This window comes from Lagenorhynchus albirostris, chromosome 2, assembly GCF_949774975.1.
Source record: "Lagenorhynchus albirostris chromosome 2, mLagAlb1.1, whole genome shotgun sequence".
Lineage (NCBI taxonomy): Eukaryota > Metazoa > Chordata > Mammalia > Artiodactyla > Delphinidae > Lagenorhynchus > Lagenorhynchus albirostris.
This window is the reverse complement of record NC_083096.1, coordinates 104931033-104955342: the sequence shown is the minus strand read 5'-3', so window position 1 is coordinate 104955342 and position 24310 is coordinate 104931033. Positions and strand designations below refer to the sequence as shown.

General features: G+C 38.9%; 1 protein-coding gene across 2 annotated transcripts in view; it reads right to left on the bottom strand.

The window, feature by feature from the left end:
- The window catches only part of EVI5 (ecotropic viral integration site 5), a 205972-nt gene that overhangs the window by 156589 nt on the left and 25073 nt on the right, over window positions 1–24310 (bottom strand). The window lies entirely within an intron of this gene.

Genomic DNA, 24310 nt, shown 5'->3' with positions numbered 1-24310 from the left:
GTTGTCACAAAGTTCCTGTCTACCTCATAGAGGTGTTATGCATTTATTTTTAAACATGAACATACGTTGGAAAGATTAAAACCATCATTAAAAATGCTCAGACACAAAAGGCCATACATTGTATGATTCCATTTACATAAAATGTCCAGAATAGGCAAATCCAGAGACAGAAAGTAGTTGGGTGGCTTGGAGGGACTGTAGGAGGGGGGATAGGGAATGACTGCTAATGGGTACAGAGTTTCTTCCTAGAGTGATGAAAATGCTCTGGGATTGGACTGCAGTGACAGTTATACGAACCTGTGAATATACTAAATGCCACTGAACTGTACACTTGAAACGAGTGAATTTTATGGTATGTGAATTATATCTCAATTTTAAAAGAGCTTAGTCAATCTGAAAAATCTACATAATGTACAATTCCAACTATACAACATTCTGGAAAAGGCAAAATTATGGAGACAGTAAAAAGATCAGGATTTGGGCAAGGGAAGGGACAAACAAGCAGAACACAGGATTTTTAGGGTAGTGAAAATGCTCTGAATGATACAAAAATGGTAGATACGTGTCATTATACATTTGTCCAAGCCCACAGGATGTAAACCATCAAGCGTGAACTATAATATAAACTATGGACTGGATGATTATGATGTGTCAACATAGTCTCATCAATTGTAACACAGGTACCACCCTGGTAGTGAATGCTGATAATGGGGGATGGGTCTGCATGTGTAGGGGTAAGGGGTAGATGGGAAATTTCTGTGCTTTCCACTCAATTTTGCTGTGAACCAAAAACTGCTCTTAAAAAATAAAATACTAATAAAATAAATTAAATAAGTTTAGTAAAAGCCTTAGATATTGCTATAATATTTGAATAGGATCTCCCATGAGAAACAATCATGGTTCCTTTATCACTTTATATTTTATTAGAACTTATAAAGATGCTCTTAACTCCCCAAAAGGACTGTTTTTAAAGATTCCAATTTTAGATCCAAAATCTAAAATCCTCTAAAGCAGGTATCACTACTTTCCCCATTGTAAAAGTGATGACACTTTTTAAGTGATGACCCAGAGAGGTAACACAACTTTTATATTAGAAAGCTATTAAGAGTGGAACGTAGACAGCCTGGTTTGAGATTCTCTGCTCTTAACCACTGTCAAGAGTGAATAAGACCCGTGATTTCCCCAGTGGTCCAGTGGGTAAGACACCACACTCCCAGTGCAGGGGACCCGGGTTTGATCCCTGGTCGGGGAACTAGATCCCGCATACATACCCCAACTGAGAGGTAGCATGCCACAATTAAGAGTCAGCGTGCTGCAACTAAGAAACGTGTGTGCTGCAACTACGAGCCCGCATGCTGCAACGAAGATCCTGCAATGCCTCAACTAAGACCCGGTGCCGCCCAAAATAAATAAATAAATAAATGTTAAAACAACAACAACAAAATAAAGTGTACAATTCAATGGTTAAAAAAAAGAAAAAAAACAAGAATGTATTAGACCAAAAGTTGGCAAGAGATGTAGTCACTAATGACCTCAATTAATCCATTCCACAGTGAAGGAAGCAGAAACCAGATTACAGAAGGTTGAGGACCATCTTAGAGAATTAGGAGCTGCAAAATAATCCCATTTCTATCACTATGACCTTTATTCTTGAGACATCTTGATTCAGTCTGATTCCTGAAGGCTGGAGGTTCCAGTAAGTTGGTCAGGATTTTACTGTGTAACAAACCTTACTTTCCAAAAATGCCTTCAAACACACTAACTTCAGTTGATTTTATGAAACAAAGAAAAAATTGATACAATTCAGATAACTAGACTCTTTTTTTTTTTCTATCATTTTGCAGTTACTTTGTTTTATAGTATCAAGGCTGGGACTTCCCTGGCGGTCCAGAGGTTAAGACTCCGCGCTGCCAATTCAGGGGGCATGGGTTCGATCCCTGGTCGGAGAACTAAGATCTCACATGCCGTGTGGTGTGGCCAAAAAAAAAAAGAAAAAAAAAAATCAAGGCTGATTCAACAATTTAGCATATTTTTTTAGGACTTTTCACAACAACTAGTATTAACTTTTTTTTTTTTTGGCCATGCCAAATATATACATATATGTATATGTGTATATATATATGTATATCTATATATACACATATATATGTATATATTCACATATATTCAGAATAGATAAGGAACTCCTAAAATCAACAACTCAAACAATCCCATAAAAAATGGGCAAAGGACATTTCTCCAAAGATATACAAATGGCCAATAAGCATAACAGGCATATGAAAAGATGCTCAACATCACTAATTAGGGAATGCAAACCAAAGCCACAATAAGATACCACTTCACACACATTAGGATAGCTGTTTTTTTATTTTATACTGGAGTATAGCTGATTAACAATGTTGTGTTAGTTTCAGTTGTACAGCAGAGTGATTCACTTACACATGATTACATATACATGTATCTATTCATGTACACACTGCTATATTTAAAATAGATAACCAACAAGGACTTACTGTACAGCACAGGGAACTCTGCTCAATACTCTGTATTAACCTAAATGGAAAAGGAATTTGAAAAAGAATAGGACAGCTACTATAAAAATTAAAAAAATAAAAACGTAAAATAACAAGTATTGGCATTGCTGATAGGAATGTAAAGTGGTAAGAAGGTGCAGCTGCTGTGGAAACAAATATGATGGTTTCTCAAAAAACTGAACATAGGATTAGCATATAACCCAGCAATTCCACTTCTGGGTATGTACACAAAAGGATTAAAAGCAGGGATATTTGTATATCAAAGTTCGTAGCAGCATTATTCACAACATCCAAATGGCAGAAGCAACTCAAGTGCTCATCAATGAATAAATGGATTTTTTAAATGTACTATAGGGACTTCCCTGGTGGCGCAGTGGTTAAGAATCTGCCTGCCAATGCAGGTGACACGGGTTCGAGCCCTGGACCAGGAAGATCCCACATGCCACGGAGCAACTAAGCCCATGCGCCACTACTGAGCCTGCACTCTAGAGCCCATGAGCCACAACTACTGAGCCCACGTGCCACAACTACTGAAGCCCACACACCACCACGAAGAGTAGCCCCAGCTCGCAGCAACTTAAGAAAGCCCGCATGCAGCAATGAAGACCCAACACAGCCAAAAATAAATAAATAAATCAAATCAAAAAAAAAAAAGTATTATATACACATTGTTAAGTGTAATGGAGTATTATTTGGCCTTAAAAAGGAAGAAAATTCTGACATATGCTACATGAATGAACCCTTAAGGCATTATTTTAAGTGAAATAAGCCAGACACAAAATGACAAATATTCTATGATTCCACTTATATGAGGTACCAAGAGTAGTCAAATTCATAGAGGCAGAAAGTAGATTGGCTGCCAGGGAAGTGGGGAGTGGGGAGTTTAATGGGTACTCTGGAGATGGAGTGATGACGGTCGTACAACAATGTGAATGTACTTAATGCCACTGAACTGTACACTTAAAAATGCTTAAAATGTGGAACTTCCCTGGTGGCGCAGTGGTTAAGAATCCGCCTTCCAATGCAGGGGTCACAGGTTTGAACCCTGGTCCAGGGACATCCCACATGCTGCAGAGCAACTAAGCCCATGCGCCATAACTACTGAGCCTGCGCTCTAGAGCCTGTGAGCCACAACTACTGACCCCGCGTGCCACTATACTGAAGTCCACGCGCCTAGAGCTGGTGCTCCACAAGAGAAGCCCATGCACCACAATGAAGAGTAGCCCCTGCTCGCCACAACGAGAGAAAGCCTGCGTGCAGCAACAAAGACCCAACGCAGCCAAAAATAAATAAATAAAATTAATTTATTTTTTAAAAAATGCTTAAAATGGTAAATTGTTTGTTATGTACAGTTGGTCCTTGAACAACATGGATTTGAACTGCATGGGTCCACTTATACACAGATTTTTTGCAATAAATATGTACTACAGTACTACAAGATCTGCGGTTGTTTGAATCCGAGGATGCAGAACCATGAATACAGAGTTCCAGCTTGTAAAGTCATACATGGATTTTCAACTGTAGGAGGGTCGGTGCCCTTAACTCCTGTGTTATTCAAGGGTCAACAGTGTATTTTATCATAATTAAATGAAAAAAAGAAATTTATATCTTTCATTCCTTATATTAGTAATCTGTGTCTTTCTCTCTTTTGGTCTTTGTTAGACTGGCTAGAGGTCTATCAATTTTATCAATCTTTTCAAAGAACCAGCTTTTAGTTTTGTTGATTTTCTGTTATTGTCTTCCTGTTTTTGGTTTTATTTATTTATGCTCTAATTTTTATTTCTTTCTTCCACTTGCTTAAGGCTTATATTGCTCTTTTTCTCTGGTGCTCTGAGCTGGAAGCTTAGAAACTCATTTTATATCTTTCTTCTTTTCTAACATATACATTCCATGCTCTAAACTAATCTCTAAGCACTGCTTTTGCTGCTTTCCGTTTTCCTTTATTTCAAAATATTTTAAATTTTTCTTTGGACTTTTTTTTTGATCCATGTGTTATTTAAAAGTGTGTTGTTTAATCTCCAAATATTTTCAGATTTTCCAACTAACTTTCTGTTACTTCTAACTTAATTCCATTGTGGTCTAAGAGCACATGTTCAGGTATGTTTTATGACCCAGAATATAGTGAATCTTGAAAACTGTTACATGTGAGCCTGAAAAGAATGTATATTCAGTGGTTGTCAGATAAACATCATTAAATACACTTGACTGATGGTACCGTTCAGCTATATCCTTACTGATTTTCTGCCTCTGCTGTATCTATAAATTACTGAAAGACAGGTGCTGAAGTCTCCAACCATAACAGTGAATGTATCTATTTCTCCTTGAAGTTCTATCAGTTTTTGCCTAATAAACCATGTCTGTTAGGAGACTTGACCCCTTTATCAATACATAATGTCTGAACATTTTCCTTCTCAAGTCTGCTTTGTCTGAAATTAATATAGCTACTCCAGCTTTCTATAGATTATACAAAAAAGTAAATAATTCATACAATACATGGGTGGGTTTGAAGGCCATCTGGTTTCCAGTTTCCGGCTGTTTTTGCCTGGGTTATTTCCCTTACCTTCCTGGAAATACAATTTTGCATTTAAAAAGATGTTTGCATTTCTAGATGCTTTATATAGGAAGAGTTTTTCTAAGCTATGTAGTGAACCGTACTGCTAAAAGCTGAAGTCCTATAGATTAGGTGAATTTTTTTTTTATTATAGAACTTCTCAGAGACATAACTATAGAAGGTAGAGGAATGTACTTTCCAAACTTAACTGTCCGTAAATCCTTTTTTCACCATTATCTGCAAAACATATTCTGAGAAATGCTGTTTCCAAACAGTATTCATTCTTTAAGGCATTTGTAACTTCGTGTTCTCACCTTTCCCTTCATTTCTATGGTACATTTCGTCTATATAGTCAGTCCTCTGTAAACGGTGGTCCCACATCCACCAATTCAACAAACCATGGATAGAAAATATTGAGAGGAAAAAAAATTCCAGAAAGTTCCAAACAGCAAAACTTGAATTTGCCCCTCACTGGCAACTATGTAAACAGAATTTACATTTTATTAAGTATTATAAATAATCTATATACGATTGAAAGTATTCAGAGATGTGCATAGGTTTTATGCAAATACTGCGCCAATGAGTATCCCAGAATTTTGGTCCACAGGGGTCCTGGAATCAATCCCCTGAAGATACTGAGAACGACTGTACTGAATATTTTGATATTCATTAGTAAAGTAATACCAGTTAATATTTACTGAGTGCTTATACTCAGATACTTGATGATATCACCTAATTTAACCTCCAACCCTATGGTATACGTGTCATATTGTCCTTATATTGTTACATTATTAACCATTTAGATGTACTGCCTCTTAGTTCCTTACAAAATAAGAAGAATATTTCATATATATTCATATTGTCACCAAAAAGAGTATAATAGGTCAAAGAGACTACTCTCTACTTTTCATGAATCCTCTTGATGACTTAAGAACAAAGCTATGTGTACAGTAATCAAAACAGAACAGTACTGGCACAAAAAGAGACACATAGATCAATGGAATAGAATAGAGAGCCCAGAAATAAACCCATGCACCTACGGTCAATTAAACTATGACAAAGGAGGCAAGAATATACTATGGAGAAAAGACAGTTTGTTCAACAGTGATCCGGGAAAACTGGACAGCCACATGTCAAACAATGAGGTTAGAACATTCCTTCATACCATACACAAAAATAAACTCAAATATAAGACCTGAAACCATAAAACTCCTAGAAGAAACACTCTTTGACATAAATCGTAGCAGTATTTTCTTGTGGCACTCTCCTAAGGCAAAAGAAATAAAACCAAAAATAAACAAATGTAACTTGATTAAACTTAGAAGCTTTTGCACAGCAAAGGAAACCACTGACCAAACAAAAAGAACACCTATGGAATGGAAGAAAGTATTTGCAAATGATGTGAACGACAAGAGGTTAATATCCAAAATACACAAATAGCTTCATACAACTCAAAGTTGAAAAAACAAAAAACCCAACCCAATCAAAAAATGAGCAGAAGATCTGATTAGACATTTCTCCAAAGAAGTCATACAGATGGCTAACAGGCACATGAAAAGATGCTCAGCATTGCTAATTATTAGAGACATGCAAATCAAAACCACGATGACATACATCATCAGAAAGTCTACAAATAGGGACTTCCCTGGCGGGCCAGAGGATAAGACTCCGTGCGTCCAATGCAGGGGGCACGGGTTCGATCCCTGGTCTGTGAACTGAGATCCTACATGCCACACAGCACGGCCAAAAAATAAAACAAAAATTTTTTGTTAAATAGTTGAGTTGGGGGATGCCTTCAAGATGGCGGAGGAGTAAGACATGGAGATCACCTTCCTCCCCACAATACATCAAAACTACAGCTACATGTGGAACAACTTCTATAGAACACCTACTGAATGCTGGCAGAAGACCTCAGACTTCCCAAAAGTCAAGAAACTCCCCACCTACCTGGGTAGGGCAAAAAAAAAAGGAAAAACAGGGACAAAAGAATAGGGATGGGACCTGCACCTCGGGGAGGGAGCTGTGAAAAAGGAAAAGTTTCCACACACTAGGAAGCCCCTTCACTGGCAGAGACAGGGGGTGGGCAAGGGGGAAGCTTCAGAGCCACGGAGGAGAGCACAGCAAGAGGGGTGCAAAGGACAAAGTGGAGAGACTCCTGCACAGAGGATCGCTGCGGACCAGCACTCACCAGCCTGAGAGGCCTGTCTCCTCACCCGCCGGGGCAGGTGGGGGCTGGGAGCTGAGGCTCAGGCTTCAGAGGCCAGATCCCAGGAAGAGAACTGGGGTTGGCTGCGTGAAGACAGCCTGAATGAGGTTAGCGCACCACAGCTAGCCAGGAGGGAGCCCGGGAAAAACTCTGGACCTGCCTAAGAGGCAAGAGACCATCGTTTCAGGGTGCGCGAGGGGAGGGAATCCAGAGCACTGCCAAAACAAGCTCCAGAGACGGGCGCGAGCCGTGGATATCAGTGTGGACACCAGAGACGGGCATGAGACCGTCTGCTTCTTGGTCTGCTGCAGCCACCAGGAAGCCTGTGTGCGAGCACATGTCACTATCCACACCTCCCCTCCTGGGAGCGGGTGCAGCCTGCCACTGCCAGGGTCCCATGATCCAGGGAGAGCATCCACTTCCCAACTTCCCCAGGAGAATCCATGGTGTGCCTCAGGCTGTTGCTACGTCATGCTGACCTCGCTGGGGCCTGAGTGAGCCAGAGCCCCCTAATCAGCTGCTCCTTTAACCCCGTCCTGTCTGGGCGGGGAACAGATGCCATGAGGCAACCTATACGCAGAGGCGGGGCCAAATCCAAAGCTGAACCACAGGAGCTGAGCAAACAAAGAAGAGAAAGGGAAGTTTCTCCCAGCAACCTCAAGAGCAGTGGATTAAATGTCCACAGTCAACTCGATGTACCCTGCATCTGTGGAATACCTGAATAGACAATGAATCATCCAAAATTAAGGCGGTGGACTTTGGGAGCAACTGTAGGCTTGCAGTTTCCTTTCTGAATATAATTTGTTTCTGGTTTTATGTTTATTTTAGTTTAGTATTTAGAGCTTATTATCACTGGTATATTTGTTTACTGATTTGGTTGCTCTCTGCCTTTTTTTAAATATATATTTCTTTTTTTTCCCTTTTCACTTTTTGTGAGTGTGTTATGTGTATGCTTCTTTCTGTGGCTTTGTCTGTATAGCTTTGCTTTTGCCATTTGTCCTAGGGTTCTGACTATCATTTTTTGTTTATGGTTTTTTAGTATAGATTTTAGCACTTGTTATCATTGATGGATTTGTTTTTTGGTATGGTTGCTCTCTTCTTTCTCTCTTTTTTAAATTACTTTTTAATTATTTTATTTTAACAATTTTTTCCATTTTAATAACTTATGTTATATTATTTACTTATTTCTTCCTTCTTTCTTTTTCTCACTCTTCTTCTGAGCCATGTGGCTGACAGGGTCTTGGTGCTCTGGCTGGCTGTCAGGCCTGAGCCCCTGAGGTGGGAGAGCCAAGCCGAGTTCAGGACACTGGTCCACCAGAGACCTCCTGGCCCCATGTAATATCAAATGGCAAAAGATCTCCCCAAGATCTCCATCTCAACACTAAGACCCAGCTCCACGCAATGAGCAGCAAGCTCCAGTGCTGGACACCCCATGCCAAACAACTAGCAAGACAGGAACACAACCCCACCCATTAGCAGAGAGGCTGCCTAAACTCATAATAAGATCACAGATACCCCAAAACACACCACCAGACACGGTCCTGCCCACCAGAAAGACAAGATCCAGCCTCATCCACCAGAACACAGGCACCAGCCCCCCACACCAGGAAGCCTACACAACCCACTGAACCAACCTTATCCATTGGAAGCAGACACCAGAAACAACGGGAACTACGAACCTGAAACCTGCGAAAAGGAGACCCCAAACACAGTAAGTTAAGCAAAATGAGAAGACAGAGAAATACACAGCAGATGAAGGAGCAAGGTAAAAACCGACCAGACCAAACAAATGAAGAGGAAACAGGCAGTCTACCTGAAAAAGAATTCAGAGTAATGATAGTAAAGATGATACAAAATCTTGGTAACAGAATGGAGAAAATACAAGAAACGTTTAACAAGGACCCAGAAGAACTAAACAGCAAACAAACAATGATGAACAACACAATAAATGAAATTAAAAATTCTCTAGAACAAATCAATAGCAGATACCTGAGGCAGAAGAACAGATAAGTGACCTGGAAGATAAGATAGTGGAAATAACTACCGCAGAGCAGAATAAAGAAAAAAGAATGAAAAGAATTGAGGACAATCTCAGAGACCTCTGGGACAACGTTCAACGCACCAACATTCAAATTATAGGGGTCCCAGAAGAAGAAGAGAAAAAGAAAGAGACTGAGAAAATATTTGAAGAGATTATAGTTGAAAACTTCCCTAATATGGGAAAGGAAATAGTCAAGTCCAGGAAGCACAGAGAGTCCCATACAGGATAAATCCAAGGAGAAACACACCAAGACACATACTAATCAAACTATCAAAACTTAAATACAAAGAAAAATATTAAAAGCAGCACGGGTAAAATAACAAATAATACACAAGGGAATCCCCATAAGCTTAACAGCTGATCTTTCAGCAGAAGCTCTGCAAGCCAGAAGAGAGTGGCAGGACATATTTAAAGTGATGAAAGGGAAAAACCTACAAGCAAGATTACTCTACCCAGCAAGGATCTCATTCAGATTCCATGGAGAAGTTGAAACCTTTACAGACAAGCAAAAAGCTAAGAGAATTCAGTACCACCAAACCAGCTTTACAACAAATGCTAAAGGAACTTCTCTAGGCAGGAAACAAGAGAAGGAAAAGACCTACAATAACGAACCCAAAACAATTAAGAAAATGGTAACAGGAACACACATATCAATAACTACCTTAAATATAAATGGATTAAATGCTCCAACCAAAAGACACAGACTGGCTAAATGGATACAAAAACAAGACCTGTATATATGCTGTCTACAAGAGACCCACTTCAGACCTAGGGACACATACAGACTGAAAGTGAGGGGATGGAAAAACATATTCCATGCAAATGGAAATCAAAAGAAAGCTGGAATACCAATCCTCATATCAGACAAACCAAACTTTAAAATAAAGACTATTACAAGAGACAAAGAAGGACACTACATAATGATCAAGGGATCAATCCAAGAAGAAGATATAACAATTGTAAATATTTATGCACCCAACATAGGAGCACCTCAATACATGAGGCAAATGCTAACAGCCATAAAAGGGGAAATCGACAGTAACACAATCATAGCAGGGGACTTTAACACCCCACTGTCACCAATGGACAGATCATCCAAAATGAAAATAAATAAGGAAAGCACAAGCTTTAAATGATATATTAAACAAGATGGACTTAACTGATATTTATAGGACATTCCATCCCAAAACAACAGAATATACCTTCTTCTCAAGTGCTCATGGAACGTTCTCCAGGACAGATGATACCTTGGGTCACAAATCAAGCCTTGGTAAATTTAAGAAAATTAAAATCTTATCAAGTATCTTTTCCGACCACAACGCTTTGAGACTAGATATCAATTACAGGAAAAAATTTATAAAAAAATACAAACACATGGAGGCTACACAATACACTACTAAATAACCAAAAGATCACTGAGGAAATCAAAGAGGAAATCAAAAAATACCTTGAAACAAATGACAATGAAAACACAGTGACCCAAAACCTATGGGATGAAGCAAAAGCAGTTCTAAGAGAGAAATTTATAGCAATACAATCCTACCTCAAGAAACAAGAAACATCCCAAATAAGCAACCTAACCTTACACCTAAAGCAATTAGAGAAAGAAGAACAAAAAAAACCCAAAGTTGGCAGAAGGAAAGAAATCATAAAAGATCAGATCAGAAATAAATGAAGAAGAAATTAAGGAAACAACAGCAAAGATCGATAAAACTAAAAGCTGGTTCTTTGAGAAGATAAACAAAATTGATAAACCATTAGCCAGACGCATCAAGAAAAAAAGGGAGAGGACTCAAATCAATAGATTTAGAAATGAAAAAGGAGAAGTAACAGCTGACACTGCAGAAATACAAAGGATCATGAGAGATTACTACAAGCAACTATACGCCAATAAAATGGACAACCTGGAAGAAATGGACAAATTCTTAGAAAAGCACAACCTTCTGAAACTGAACCAGGAAGAAACAGAAAATATAAACAGACCAATCACAAGCACTTAAATTGAGACTGTGATTAAAATTCTTCCAACAAACAAAAGCCCAGGACCAGAAGGCTTCACAGCCACATTCTATCAAACATTGAGAGAAGAGCTAACACCTATCCTTCTCAAACTCTTCCAAACTACAGCAGAGGGAGGAACACTTCCAAACTCATTCTACGAGGCCACCCTCACTCTGATACCAAAACCAGACAACGATGTCACAAAGAAAGAAAACTACAGGCCAATATCACTGATGAACAGAGATGCAAAAATCATTAACAAAATACTAGCAAACAGAATCCAACAGCACATTAAAAGGATCATACACCATGATCAAGTGGGGTTTATCCCAGGAATGCAAGGATTCCTCAATATATGCAAATCAATCAATGTGATAAACCTTATTAACAAACTGAAGGAGAAAAAACATATGATCATCTCAACAGATGCAGAAAAAGCTTTCGACAAAATTCAACACCGATTTATGATAAAAACCCTAAAGAAAGTAGGCTAGAAGGAACTTATCTCAACATAATAAAGGCCATTGATGACAAACCCACAGCCAACATCGTTCTCAATGGTGGAAAACTGAAACTGTTTCCTCTAAGATCAGGAACAAGACAAGGTTGTCCACTTTCACCACTATTAGTCAGCATAATTTTGGAAGTTTTAGCCACAGCAATCAGAGAAGAAAAAGAAATAAAAGGAATCCAAATTGGAAAAGAAGAAGTAAAGCTGTCACTGTTTGCAGATGACATGATACTATACATAGAGAATCCTAAAGATGCTACCAGAAAACTACTAGAGCTAATGAATTAATTTGGTAAAATAACAGGATACAAAATTAATGCACAGAAATCTCTGACATTCCTATACACTAATGATGAAAAATCTAAAAGAGAAATTAAGGAAACATTCCCATTTACCAGTGCAACAAAAAGAATAAAATACCTAGGAATAAACCTACTTAAGGAGCCAAAAGACCTGTATGCAGAAAACTATAAATACACTGATGAAAGATATTAAAGATGATACAAACAGATAGAGAGATATACCATGTTCTTGGATTGGAAGAATCAACACTGTGAAAATAACTATACTACCCAAAGCAATCTACAGATTCAATGCAATCCCTATCAAACTACCACCAGCATTTTTCACAGAACTAGAACAAAAAAAATTCGTAATTTGTATGGAAACATAAAAGACACTGAGTAGCCAAAGCAATCTTGAGAAAGAAAAATGGAGCTGGAGGAATCAGGCTCCTGGACTTCAGACTATACTACAAAGCTACGGTAATCAAGTAATCAAGACAGTATGGTACTGGCACAAAAACAGAAATACAGATCAATGGAACAGAATAAAAAGTGCAGAGATAAACCCACGCACATATGGTCACCTTATTTTTGATAAAGGAGGCAAAAATATACAATGGAGAAAAGACAGCCTCTTCAATAAGTGGTGCTGGGAAAACTGGACAGCTACACGTAAAGGAATGAAATTAGAACACTCCCTAACACCATACACAAAAATAAGCTCAAAATAGATTAAAGACCTAAATGTAAGGCCAAACACTATAAAACTCTTAGAGAAAAACATAGGCAGAACCCTCTATGACATAAGTCACAGCAAGATCCTCTTTGACCCCCCTCCTAGAGAAATGGAAATAAAAACAAAAATAAACCAATGGGACTTAATGAAACTTCAAAGCTTTTGCACAGCAAAGGAAACCATAAACAAGACAAAAAGAAAACGTTCAGAATGGGAGAAAATATTTGCAAATGAAGCAACTGACAAAGGATTAATCTCCAAACTTTACAAGCAGCTCATGCAGCTGAATAACAAAAAAACAAACAACCCAAACCAAAAATGGGCAGAAGACTTAAACAGACATTTCTCCCAAGAAGATATACAGATTGCCAACAAACACATGAAAGGATGCTCAACATCACTAATCATTAGAGAAATGCAAATCAAACCTACAATGAGGTATCAACTCACACCAGTCAGAATGGCCATCATCAAAAAATCTACAAACAATAAATGCTGGAGAGGGTGTGGAGAAAAGGGAACCCTCTTGCACTGCTGGTGGGAATGTAAATTGATACAGCCACTATGGAGAAAAGTATGGAGGTTCCTTAAAAACTAAAAACAGAACTACCATACGACCCAGCAATCTCACTACTGGGCGTATACCCTAAGAAAACCATAATTCAAAAAGAGTCATGTACCACAATGTTCACTGCAGCTCTATTTACAATAGCCAGGACATGGAAGACTGTCATACAGAGTGAATTAAGTCAGAAAGAGAAAAACAAATACTGTATGCTAACACATATATATGGAATCTAAAAAAAAAAAAAAAAAAAGGCTCTGAAGAACCTAGGGGCAGGACAGGAATAAAGACACAGACGTAGAGAATGGACTTGAGGCCACAGAAAGGGGCAAGGGTAAGCTGGGATGAAGTGAGAGAGTGGCATGGACATATATACACTACCAAATGTAAAATAGATAGCTAGTGGGAAGCAGCCATATAGCACAGGGAGATCAGCTCGGTGCTTTGTGACCACCTAGAGGGGTGGGATAGGGGGAGTGGGAGGGAGATGCAAGAGGGAGGAGATATGGGGATATATGTATAGATACAGCTGATTCACTTTGTTATAAAGCAGAAACTAACACACTATTGTAAATCAATTATATTCCAATAAAGATGTTTTTTAAAATTTATTTATTTAACGTAGTCATTACTGAGGCTCAGTCTTGGAACCCAGACACCATGCTGTTGAGAAGCCTAAACTAGCCCACACAAAGACCATATGTAGTTATTCTGGCTAACAGCCCCGCCGAGGTCCCATCATCAACCACCAGACATGAGTGTGGATACATAATCAAATAATTCAAGGCCCTAGATGAAGGGTCTTCCCAGCTTCTCAGCTTCACAAGCATTATGAAGCAGAGACAAGCCCTCTCCATAAGGCTCTGTCCAAATTCCTGACCCAAAGAATCTACAGACATACTAAGATGACTGTTTCTAAGCAACTAGTTTTATGGGGGCTTGTTACACAGCTATAACTCACAAAATAAAATTAAAATATTTAATAATGCTTAAAATAAAGCCAGGAAGTTGCAGTATAGTATATTATTAAAGACTTCTTACTGCACTTGTTTTTGTTTTTGAGAGAATGGAGGACGCACATAATTGAGAAAAATCATCTTTTTACATGGCTGTAGTATGCTGTGAGTAGGTACAAGGACAGTATACTAGGAAAATATAAGTAAATAGTAGAACCAGAAAATTATATTAATGCTCCGAAGGCCTGAGAGAACAGCATTTAATTAAGTTAGAAAAATGTATCATTGATTTGCACCTCATAGTCAAATGCACTGAAATCATGTCATTACTTTTTCACTGCTATTAAAATGGCATTTTGATTAGTATGTTAAAGCAATGCCAAGAAATAAGATATTCAAGGAAGCCTTCTGTTTAACAAGTAGGCTATTCTCTTGAAATAGGAATCTTGTTTTTTTGCGTAATATAGGATATAATTAGTTTGAAGATTTAATTGTAAATATTTATATTTTAACTAAAACAAGTGACTAAAATAGAAGAGAAATCTTTCAGTAAAAATATCCAAAAGAGGGCTTCCCTGGTAGCGCAGTGGTTGAGAGTCCGCCTGCCAATGCAGGGGACACGGGTTCGTGCCCCAGTTCGGGAAGATCCCACATGCCGCAGAGCGGCTGGGCCCGTGAGCCATGGCCGCTGAGCCTGTGCGTCCGGAGCCTGTGCTCCACAACGGGAGAGGCCACAACAGTGAGAGGCCCGCGTACCACAAAAAAAAAAAAAAAAAAAAAAAAAATCCAAAAGAGCTTAGTTCAATGGCATCAGCAGATTTATTTATTTATTCATTCGTTCATTCACTTAGCTGCACCGGGTCTCAGTTGCAGCGCACAGGATCTTCATTGGCGTGTGCGCGATCTTTGTTGCGGCATGCGGGATCTTTTTACTTGCGCCATGTGAACTCTTGGCTGCAGCATGCAGAATCGAGTTCCCTGACCAGGGATCATACCCAGGCCCCCTACATTGGGAGCACAGAGTCTTAGTCACTAGACCACCAGGAAGTCCGGGCATAAGCAATTTCAATTAAATTTACATTTAAAAAAATAGGTCGCAGGCAGTGAGAGGCCCGTGCACCGCAATGAAGAGTGGCCCCCGCTCGCCACAACTAGAGAAAGCCCTCGCACAGAAACGAAGACCCAACACAGCCAAAACTAAAATAAATAAATTAATTAAAAAAAAATAGGTCGCAGCTAAAAAAGGAATGAAGTACTAATGCAGTCTATAACATAAATTAATCCTGAAAACATTATGCTAAGTAAAAGAAGCCAGTCACAAAATACCACATATAATGACTCCATTTATATGAGATGTCTAGGCATTACCTATAGACAGAAAGTTGATTAACGATTGCACAGTGCTGAGGAGGATGCAGGGACAGGGAGTGATAGCTAAAGGGCACAAGGTTTCTTTTTGAGGTGATGAAAATGTTTCAAAATTGACTATGACAATGGTTGCACATACCTGTGAATACACTAAAAGCCATTGAATTGTACACTTTAAATGGGTGAATTGTATAGTATGTGAATTACATATGAAGAAAGTTGTTTTAAAAATTCAGGTCAGGGAATTCCCTGGTGCTGGAATTCCAGTGGTTAGGACTCTGTGTGCTCACTGCCAAGGGCCCAGGTTCAATCCCTGGTTCGGGAACTAAGATCCCACAAGCCATGCAGCACAGCCACAAAAAAAAAAATTCAGGTCAGTACTATTAATACTGGATATATTTTATTCCATACTTGATGTATTTTCAATAAAAATTAGTATTATATTGTATATAAAACAACAACAACAAAATTTAGGTCAGACAAATTTCTCCATAAAATAAAAAAGACCAGATTATGATGCAGACAATGCTTGACAACCTTCCTCACCTCTAATCAAATCTCCTATCTTCCTATCTTCATGTCTTTCCCCAGCTTGCCTCACCATCTGGTTCTTTAGACATTCCCAAGCAAATGGCCTCACCTTGATGAAGCAGAAGTGGTCTAGTATTATGTTCCTCATTTACTTCTCTAATCACCTCAAAACATCTTTGTCTCTTACTTCAGAACAAGGTACCCCTTCTATCTGCCAATACACCATATCATTTCTAACATTTTTTAAAAATAAATTTATTTATTTATTTGTTTTTATTTTTGGCTGTGTTGGGTCTTCGTTGCTGTGCGCGGGCTTTCTCTAGTTGCGGCAAGCAGGGGCTACTTTTCGTTGCAGTGCGCAGGCTTCTCATTGTCGTGGCTTCTCTTGTTGCAGAGCACGGGCTCTAGGCACACAGGTTTCAGTGGTTATGGCAGGTGAGCTCAGTAGTTGTGGCTCACGGGCTCTAGAGCGCAGGCTCAGTAGGTGTGGCGCACGGGCTTAGTTGCTCTGCGGCATGTGGGCCAGATCAAACTCGTGTCCCCTGCACTGGCAGGCGTATTCTTAACCACCGCGCCACCAGGGAAGCCCGATCATTTCCAACTTTTTAAAAGGCAACCATTCTATAATGTGAACAATGAAGCCTGAGCAGTCATAAGTTCTCAGTAAGGTTTTTCTCAGTTTCATCTGCTACTTGACTTCCCCCAAAATAGAGACTGTGTCTTGAATATCTCTATATCCCTAGTACCAAAGACTGTGTCTATCATAAAGAAGATATTCAAGAAATGTCTGTGCAGTAAAGAGTAAGTTATATATATAATAAATGGGAGAGTAATAACTAGTACATATAATGACTATTCATTTTAATTAGCTAAATCATGCTGACATCAGACAGCTACTAGGGGAAAACTCCCTCCCTATTTAGAGCACATGAAAGCATTAAGAAATAAAGTAGTTTGCTAATCACTCAAATTATCATTAAAATGCATATCCAAACTTATCATATGCCATATACCTCCTGCTAAAACTGGGCCCACAGCCTCAAATTTCCAAATACCCATACCAATTCAGGTTCACATAACTGCTCTTGAAGTCTCTTCACTTAAAATGCTCAATCAAGGGGACTTCCCTGGTGGCACAGTGGTTAAGAATCAGCCTGCCAATGCAGGGAACACGGGTTTGAGCCCTGGTCCGGGAAGACGTCACATGCCGCGGAGCAACTAAGCCCGGGCACCACAGCTACTGAGCCTGCGCTCTAGAGCCAGCAAGCCACAACTACTGAGCCCACGTGCCACAACTACTGAAGCCCACGTGCCTAGAGCCCGTGCTCTGCAACAAGAGAAGCCACCACAACAAGAAGCCCGCGCACCGCAACAATGAGTAGCCCCTGCTCGCCGCAAGTAGAGAAAGCCCACACTCAGCAATGAAGACCCAATGCAGCCACAAGCAAATAAATAAAAATAATTAAAAAAAAAAAATGCTCAGTCAAGCCACCAAAGTCGACCCAGATGGAAATAAGCTCACAGCACCGCAACGAAGAGTAGCCCCGGCTCAAAAACAGAATCAACACCAAAACAACCACATCTTATGAGCATGCTGAAAAATAACACCATCACCGTATCATCCCCTACACCTCTCTTACTAAGGCATAAGTTTGGACATTTTAGGGTCACAAATCCCTTTGAGAACTTCAAGCTCATATAGACAAAATTTTGCAAATAGCTTTAAGGTTCACGTAATCCACAGATGCAGTAATAAGAATACTGGGTCTTCCTTCAGCTAATGTCTGCTTCATCACTGTTTTTTCCCCTTACTTAAAATTTTTTACCAGTTATATGAGGTCTATGACCAAAAAGAAACTTTTAAATAATTTATCTATTGACCTCTCACTATGAAAAAAGGACAATTTAGTTCTCTTCCGCATCACCCATACCATCCATTCCTTGCCCACCATAACACACATACACTCCTTACATCTCACCATCCCTATATAATTAAAACATACTTTCGGTTGGATCAAGATTCTGTGTATACATTAACATGACTATGTAACTTAAGTCACAGCTATTCTATGAAGTGTGCTGTGATTAGTTTTACTTTCTTAGCCCAACTTTTTACATTCCCTTGAGTTAACAAATGCTTTAATTTTATTTAGCTTTATATGTACATATTATTAATTCATGCCTAATTCGTTCCCCAATTCATCCAATTTTATAAGCCTCCACAACACATTTATCACGTTATCAATTTTTGAACATGTCCATTCTGAAACCTGACCTGCTCCATTCTGGACTGTTCGCTCTCACACCTGGTATACAATTGTCCTCCAGGGACTTCCCTTCAGTGTGATCCACCTTGCACTTGGCTTGGATAATCTGTTTCCTAAATCCTGTCTTCCTTTTTCTTGGTACATACTCTCATTTTGGTGGGTTAACGCCTTCAAAAGCTTCCTGAGAGGGATTGAGCGAGAGGTAAATTTGAGACACTGCATACATGAAAAAAATATATTCTACTCTCACACTTCAAAATCTGGCTGCACTGCAAACTACATTAGAAATAATTTTTCGAGATTTTTGAAGATATTGCCCTCAGTTGCCTTTTACCTTTCACTATTCTTATTGAAGAGTCTGTAATCACTCTAATTTTATTAATAACCCATTTTCCCTTCATCTCTGGGAACTTCTCCAACTCTTCTTTGGCTCCTTAGTTGTAAAAGTTTGCAATGAAATGCCTTGACACAAATCTTTTTTCCATCCATTGTGCTTAGCACTATGATGGGTCCTTTCAATTTTTTTAAAAAGATTTTTTTTTTAATCTATTTATTTATTTTTGTCTGCGTCGGGTCTTAGTTGCAGCACGCGGGATCTTTGTTGAGGCATGCGGGATCTTCATTGTGGTGCGTGGGCTTCTCTCTAGTTGTGGTGTGAGGGTTTTCTCTTCTCTAGTTGTGACGCACAGGCTCCAGAGCATGTGGGCTCTGTAGTTTGCGGCTTGTGGGCTCTAGTTGAGGCGCGCAAGCTCAGTAGTTGTGGCACGCAGGCTTAGTTGCCCTGCAGCATGTAGAATCTTAGTTCCCTGAGCAGGGATCGAACCCGCGTCCCCTGCATTGCAAGGCGGATTCTTTACCACTGGACCACCAGGGAAGTCCCAGATGGGCCCTTTTAATTTAGAAATTCATATCCTTCGTTCTGGGAAGTTTTCCTAATTTGTTTCTTTGACAATATCTTTCTTAAACTCTTATTATTCAGTTATTGTACTTCTTGGGCTGGCTTTCTAATTTTACCTTTCCTCCCAATTTAATCACTACTTTCTACAAACCCTCATATTGTTGCAAAGCAGGACGGCTTAGAGATTGGGCACCTGGGCTTTGAAGTTAAAGGCCTGAGTTCAACACCAGCTCCTCTACTTAATACTGACATAAGCCTCAGCTTCTTATCTATAAATAGGGATAACAGTAATAAATAAAATGTAAACAAAGCACTTGGCATATACCTAGCACTCAATAAATGCAGCTATTTTCATACTAACAATCTTTCTTTTTTCTTCTCTCTCTTCCCATAGCTTTTATGACGGCAAGTCCTTAGGTTTTTCCTTCTACTTCTCAGGTATCTTTTTTCCTGGATCCTTTTTATGCTTTATCCGATGTTGTCCTCTACAAATCCATCTTTGGCCACTTCTCTTTTTACTCTATGCTAGATCAAATACAAACTCTGTACCCAGGTGTTGCTGTGTGACCTTGGGCAATTTGTTTTACCACTTGATGCCTCAAACCCTCATCCGAAAAACTGGGTTAATAAGCATATCTCCTATGGTTTTCGTTATGTTTTTATAGACTTAGAAGGCTACCTGGCATAGTAGGCACTCAAATTTTTGCCACTATTACTACATTAGTGCTACCTCTACTGCCTCTGCTGCTGCTGCTACCACTGCTATTACTGCTATTTAAAAGGCTCGTGATGTTCTCCCCACCTATATCCTAAGCTTTTACAGAGGTTTAAACTAACTACCTGTATTGAAATTATACTTAAATCTTGCTCGTTTCCTTTCCCCATCTCTAAGAGTTTAAAAAGTAAGAATTATCATTCTTCTCCAGATCTCTGCTGCTATTTATGGGCTTATAATCAATATGTTACAAACTACGTTAGTTAACCTTTATTTTCTTAAATACAAATACATAGCTGTGAAATTACTGAAGAACAAAATCAAATTAAATTTTCTTTTTGACAAGAATTCTTCCTTTGGAAGTAATTTCTTAAAGAATTTTATTCTTAAGTTAGCAAAAGTGATACCTGTATACTGACTAGAATACTGAGTTGTATTCTGATAATCTCAGCACATTTAAGGACCAATTTCTTCCGCTTCTCTACATATAACACTGGTACAGCCCTTTACAAGATATTTTCACATATTTGATCTTACAACAGATCTGAGAAGAAGGTATTCCAGTATTACTCCTTTGACAAGTAATTATTTAGAACCTACTCTGAAAAAGCACTTTACTGGTTGATGAATATACATGAATATGTAGTCATAAACAAAAGAGACATGTTCTTTACCCTGATGGAACTAGTTAAGAAGTCAGACAAATAGTGAACAAACAAATGCAGGGAAGGATATATGGCATGAGAGCAACAAACTAGAACTTAATTTGATAGGGCATTTAAAGACTGCCTTTCTTAGGAGGCAATATTTAAGTTAAGATCTTCTAGATGAGCAAGAAGAAGCCAGCTACACAGCGGGCTAGGCAAAGAAAGCAACGACATGTACAAAGGCCCTGAGTAATTTAAAAACTCAGTGGGTTAGATAAGGGATATCTATCAACAGAAATATCAACAGAAATATAAGGTGAGCCAAATGCAAGCCACATTAGTTATTTAAAATTTTCTAATAGCTATACTTTAAAAAGTAAAAGCAAGTGAAATTATATCTTTTATTTAACCCAAATATATCTAAAACATTATTTCAACAGAAAATGAACATTTAATGAAATATTTTACATTCTTTCTTTAATACTAAGTCTGAAATTCAGTGTGTACTTTATATAGCACATCTCAATTCAGACTAGTCACAGTTCAAGTGCTCAACAGTTACACATGGCTAGTGGCCTCCATACTGAATAGCACAGGTTAGAACTAAGAGATCATTATGGCTAATGCATAGTAGTTTAACGGGAAGTGCAGAAAGATGAAATTAGAAAAGTCAACCAGGGCCCAGTCGGTAAGGATCTTATAAGAAAGGAATTTGGACTCTATCTGGAGTATGACTGAGAGTCACTTAAGATTTTAAACATGTGAAGAATAATATGGTCTTTTCTATTTTATAAAAAAGTACTCTCCTGGGACTTCCCTGGCGGTCAAGTGGTTAACACTCCACGCACCCAATGCAGGGGGCACAGGTTCTATCCCTGGTCAGGGAACTAAGATCCCTCATGCCACACAGCATGGCCGGAAAAAAAAAAAAAGTATTCTCCTATGTAAACAAATTATAGAGAAGCAAGAGCAGAAGTAGGGAGACTAGGCAGGAAACTGTTACAGAAATCTAGGTAAGAATTAAGATTTAAGTTATTATGGGATAGCAGAGACAAAGAAAATAGATGTATGCAAAATAATTTTGTGGAGGTGGAAACAAAATGACTTCCTGATGAAGTGGATAGAGAGAATGAGGGCGAAAGAAGAATCAAGAGTACATTCTAGGGCTTCCCTGGTGGCGCAGTGGTTGAAAGTCCGCCTGCCGATGCAGGGGACGCGGGTTCATGCCCCGGTCTGGGAAGATCCCACATGCCGCAGAGCAGCTAGGCCCGTGAGCCATGGCCGCTCGGCCTGCGCGTCCGGAGCCTGTGCTCCGCAACGGGAGAGGCCACAACGGTGAGAGGCCAGCGTACCGCAAAAAAAAAAAAAAAAAAAAGAGTACATTCTATCCTGACTTGAGCAATTGATTGTACCATTTACTGAAACCAGAGAAATTGGCATTTTGTTATTTGACAGGGGGTGCTAGAGTTCATGAAAATGAAATCAAGAATTTTTCCAAATAAGAAGATAAGTTCAGAGAGGCTCACACTTACAAATAAATACTAAAAGTGAAACTCAAACCCAGACGTCCTAAAGTTAGGTATATTACCCTCTGTGGTAATATACTGTGTCTCCAAAATCTATAAATAAAAATACTCCATTAGGATGTAGCTAAGAACTGCCTCCTGTGACACCATCAGCAAAACCCTCAACTGAAAGGCCCCTTTGGGTCTTTTATAATTCTTTCATATTTTGAAAAATGAAAAGAAAAAATTTACCTTCAGTTAATACGCCCAGAAGGAGTCTGAAATCAAAATCTTCTACAGAAAACATTTTCTCCTAACCCAAGCCCCAGAGAACAATAACAAAATAGAAGACAAATGCCAAGACTTCAAAATCAGTGCCAAACTCCTACAGCTAAAGTAACAGTAGTTCAGAAGCTTACTGTGACTACTCTTCAGAAGAAACAGGGTGTTCTATACAAGTTAACAATGATTCAAAAACCTGGCTATCTCAGCTTCAGGAATTTAATATTCCTTCTAACTTCTTTACCTCCACAAAAACCCTATCAATTTCACTCAACAAATATTTACTAAGCATAGGTATAGGGCTAGGCACTGAGGGGGAGAGGAATATGACATATGGTTCCTGTCTTGCCCTGTCCTCAAGTAGCACCATCCATGGAGTGTGAGGAGACAAACATGGAAACAACTATAACACAATGTGACAAAGGCCAAGAAAAGTATATATAAGATAACACAGAAACAAGTAAGAGGGGCAACTAATTCTGCAGCTTTGGGGAGAAGTAAAGGGTTCAAAGGTATTTTTGAATGGCTGTGGTCACACAGACAGAAGATCCTAGCTGATCTGTATTCCTCCCACTCCATTATTCCCATTCTTGTCATTCTCATCATTTACATTAGGGTACACTCTTGGTGTTGTACACTCTATGGGTTTGAACAAATGCATAAAGATACGTTCGGTATCCACAGTGGATTGGTTCCAGGAACCCTGCATGGAAATCAAAATCCGTGGATGCTCAATTCCCTTATATAAAATGGCATACTATTTGGATATAACCTATACATATCCTCCCGTATACTTTACCATCTTTACATTATTTATAATACCTAATACAATGTAAATTCTATGTAAACAGTTGCTGAGCTGAGGCAAATTCGAGTTTTGGTTTTTGGAACTTTCTGGAATTTTTTTCAAATATTTTTGATCTGTAGTTGGCCAAATCCATGAATGAGAAATCCAAGGATAAAGAAGTCCAACTGTATTATACAGAGTGGTTGCACTGCCCTAAAAGTCCTCTGTGCTCTGCCTCTTCATCTCATCCCTCCTCCCAATGCCTGGCAACCTCTGATCCTTTTACTGTCTCCATAGTTTTGCCTTTTCTAGAATGTCATATAGTTGGACTCCTACTGTGTGTAGCCTTTTCAGACTGGCTTCTTTTACTCAGTAATAGGTATTTAAGTTTCCTCCATGTCTTTGCATGGCTTGATAGCTCATTTCTTTTTAATGCTGAATAATATTCCATTGTCTGGATGTACCACAGTTTACTCATCCATTCACCTACTAAGGGTATCTTGGTTGCTTGCAAGTTTTAGCAATTATGAATAAAGGTGCTATAAACATCTGTGTGCAGGTTTTGTGTGGACATTTTTCAACTTTTCAAATCCTTTGGGTAAACACTAAGGAGCATAACTTCTGGATTGTGTGGTAAGAGAATGTTTAAGTTTTGTAAAAACTGGACAAACTGTATTCCAAAGTGGCTGTACCATTTTGCATTCCCACAGTTAATGAATGAGAGTTCCTGTTGCTCTGTATCCTTGACAGCATTTGATGTTGTCAGTGTTCTAGATTTTTGGCTATTCCAATAGGAATATGGTAATATTTTATAGCTGTTTTAATTTGCATTTCCCAGATGACATATGATGTGGAGCATCTTTTCATATGTGTTTTTTTTTTTCATATGCTTTTTGCCATCTGTACATATGGTGAGGTGTCTGAT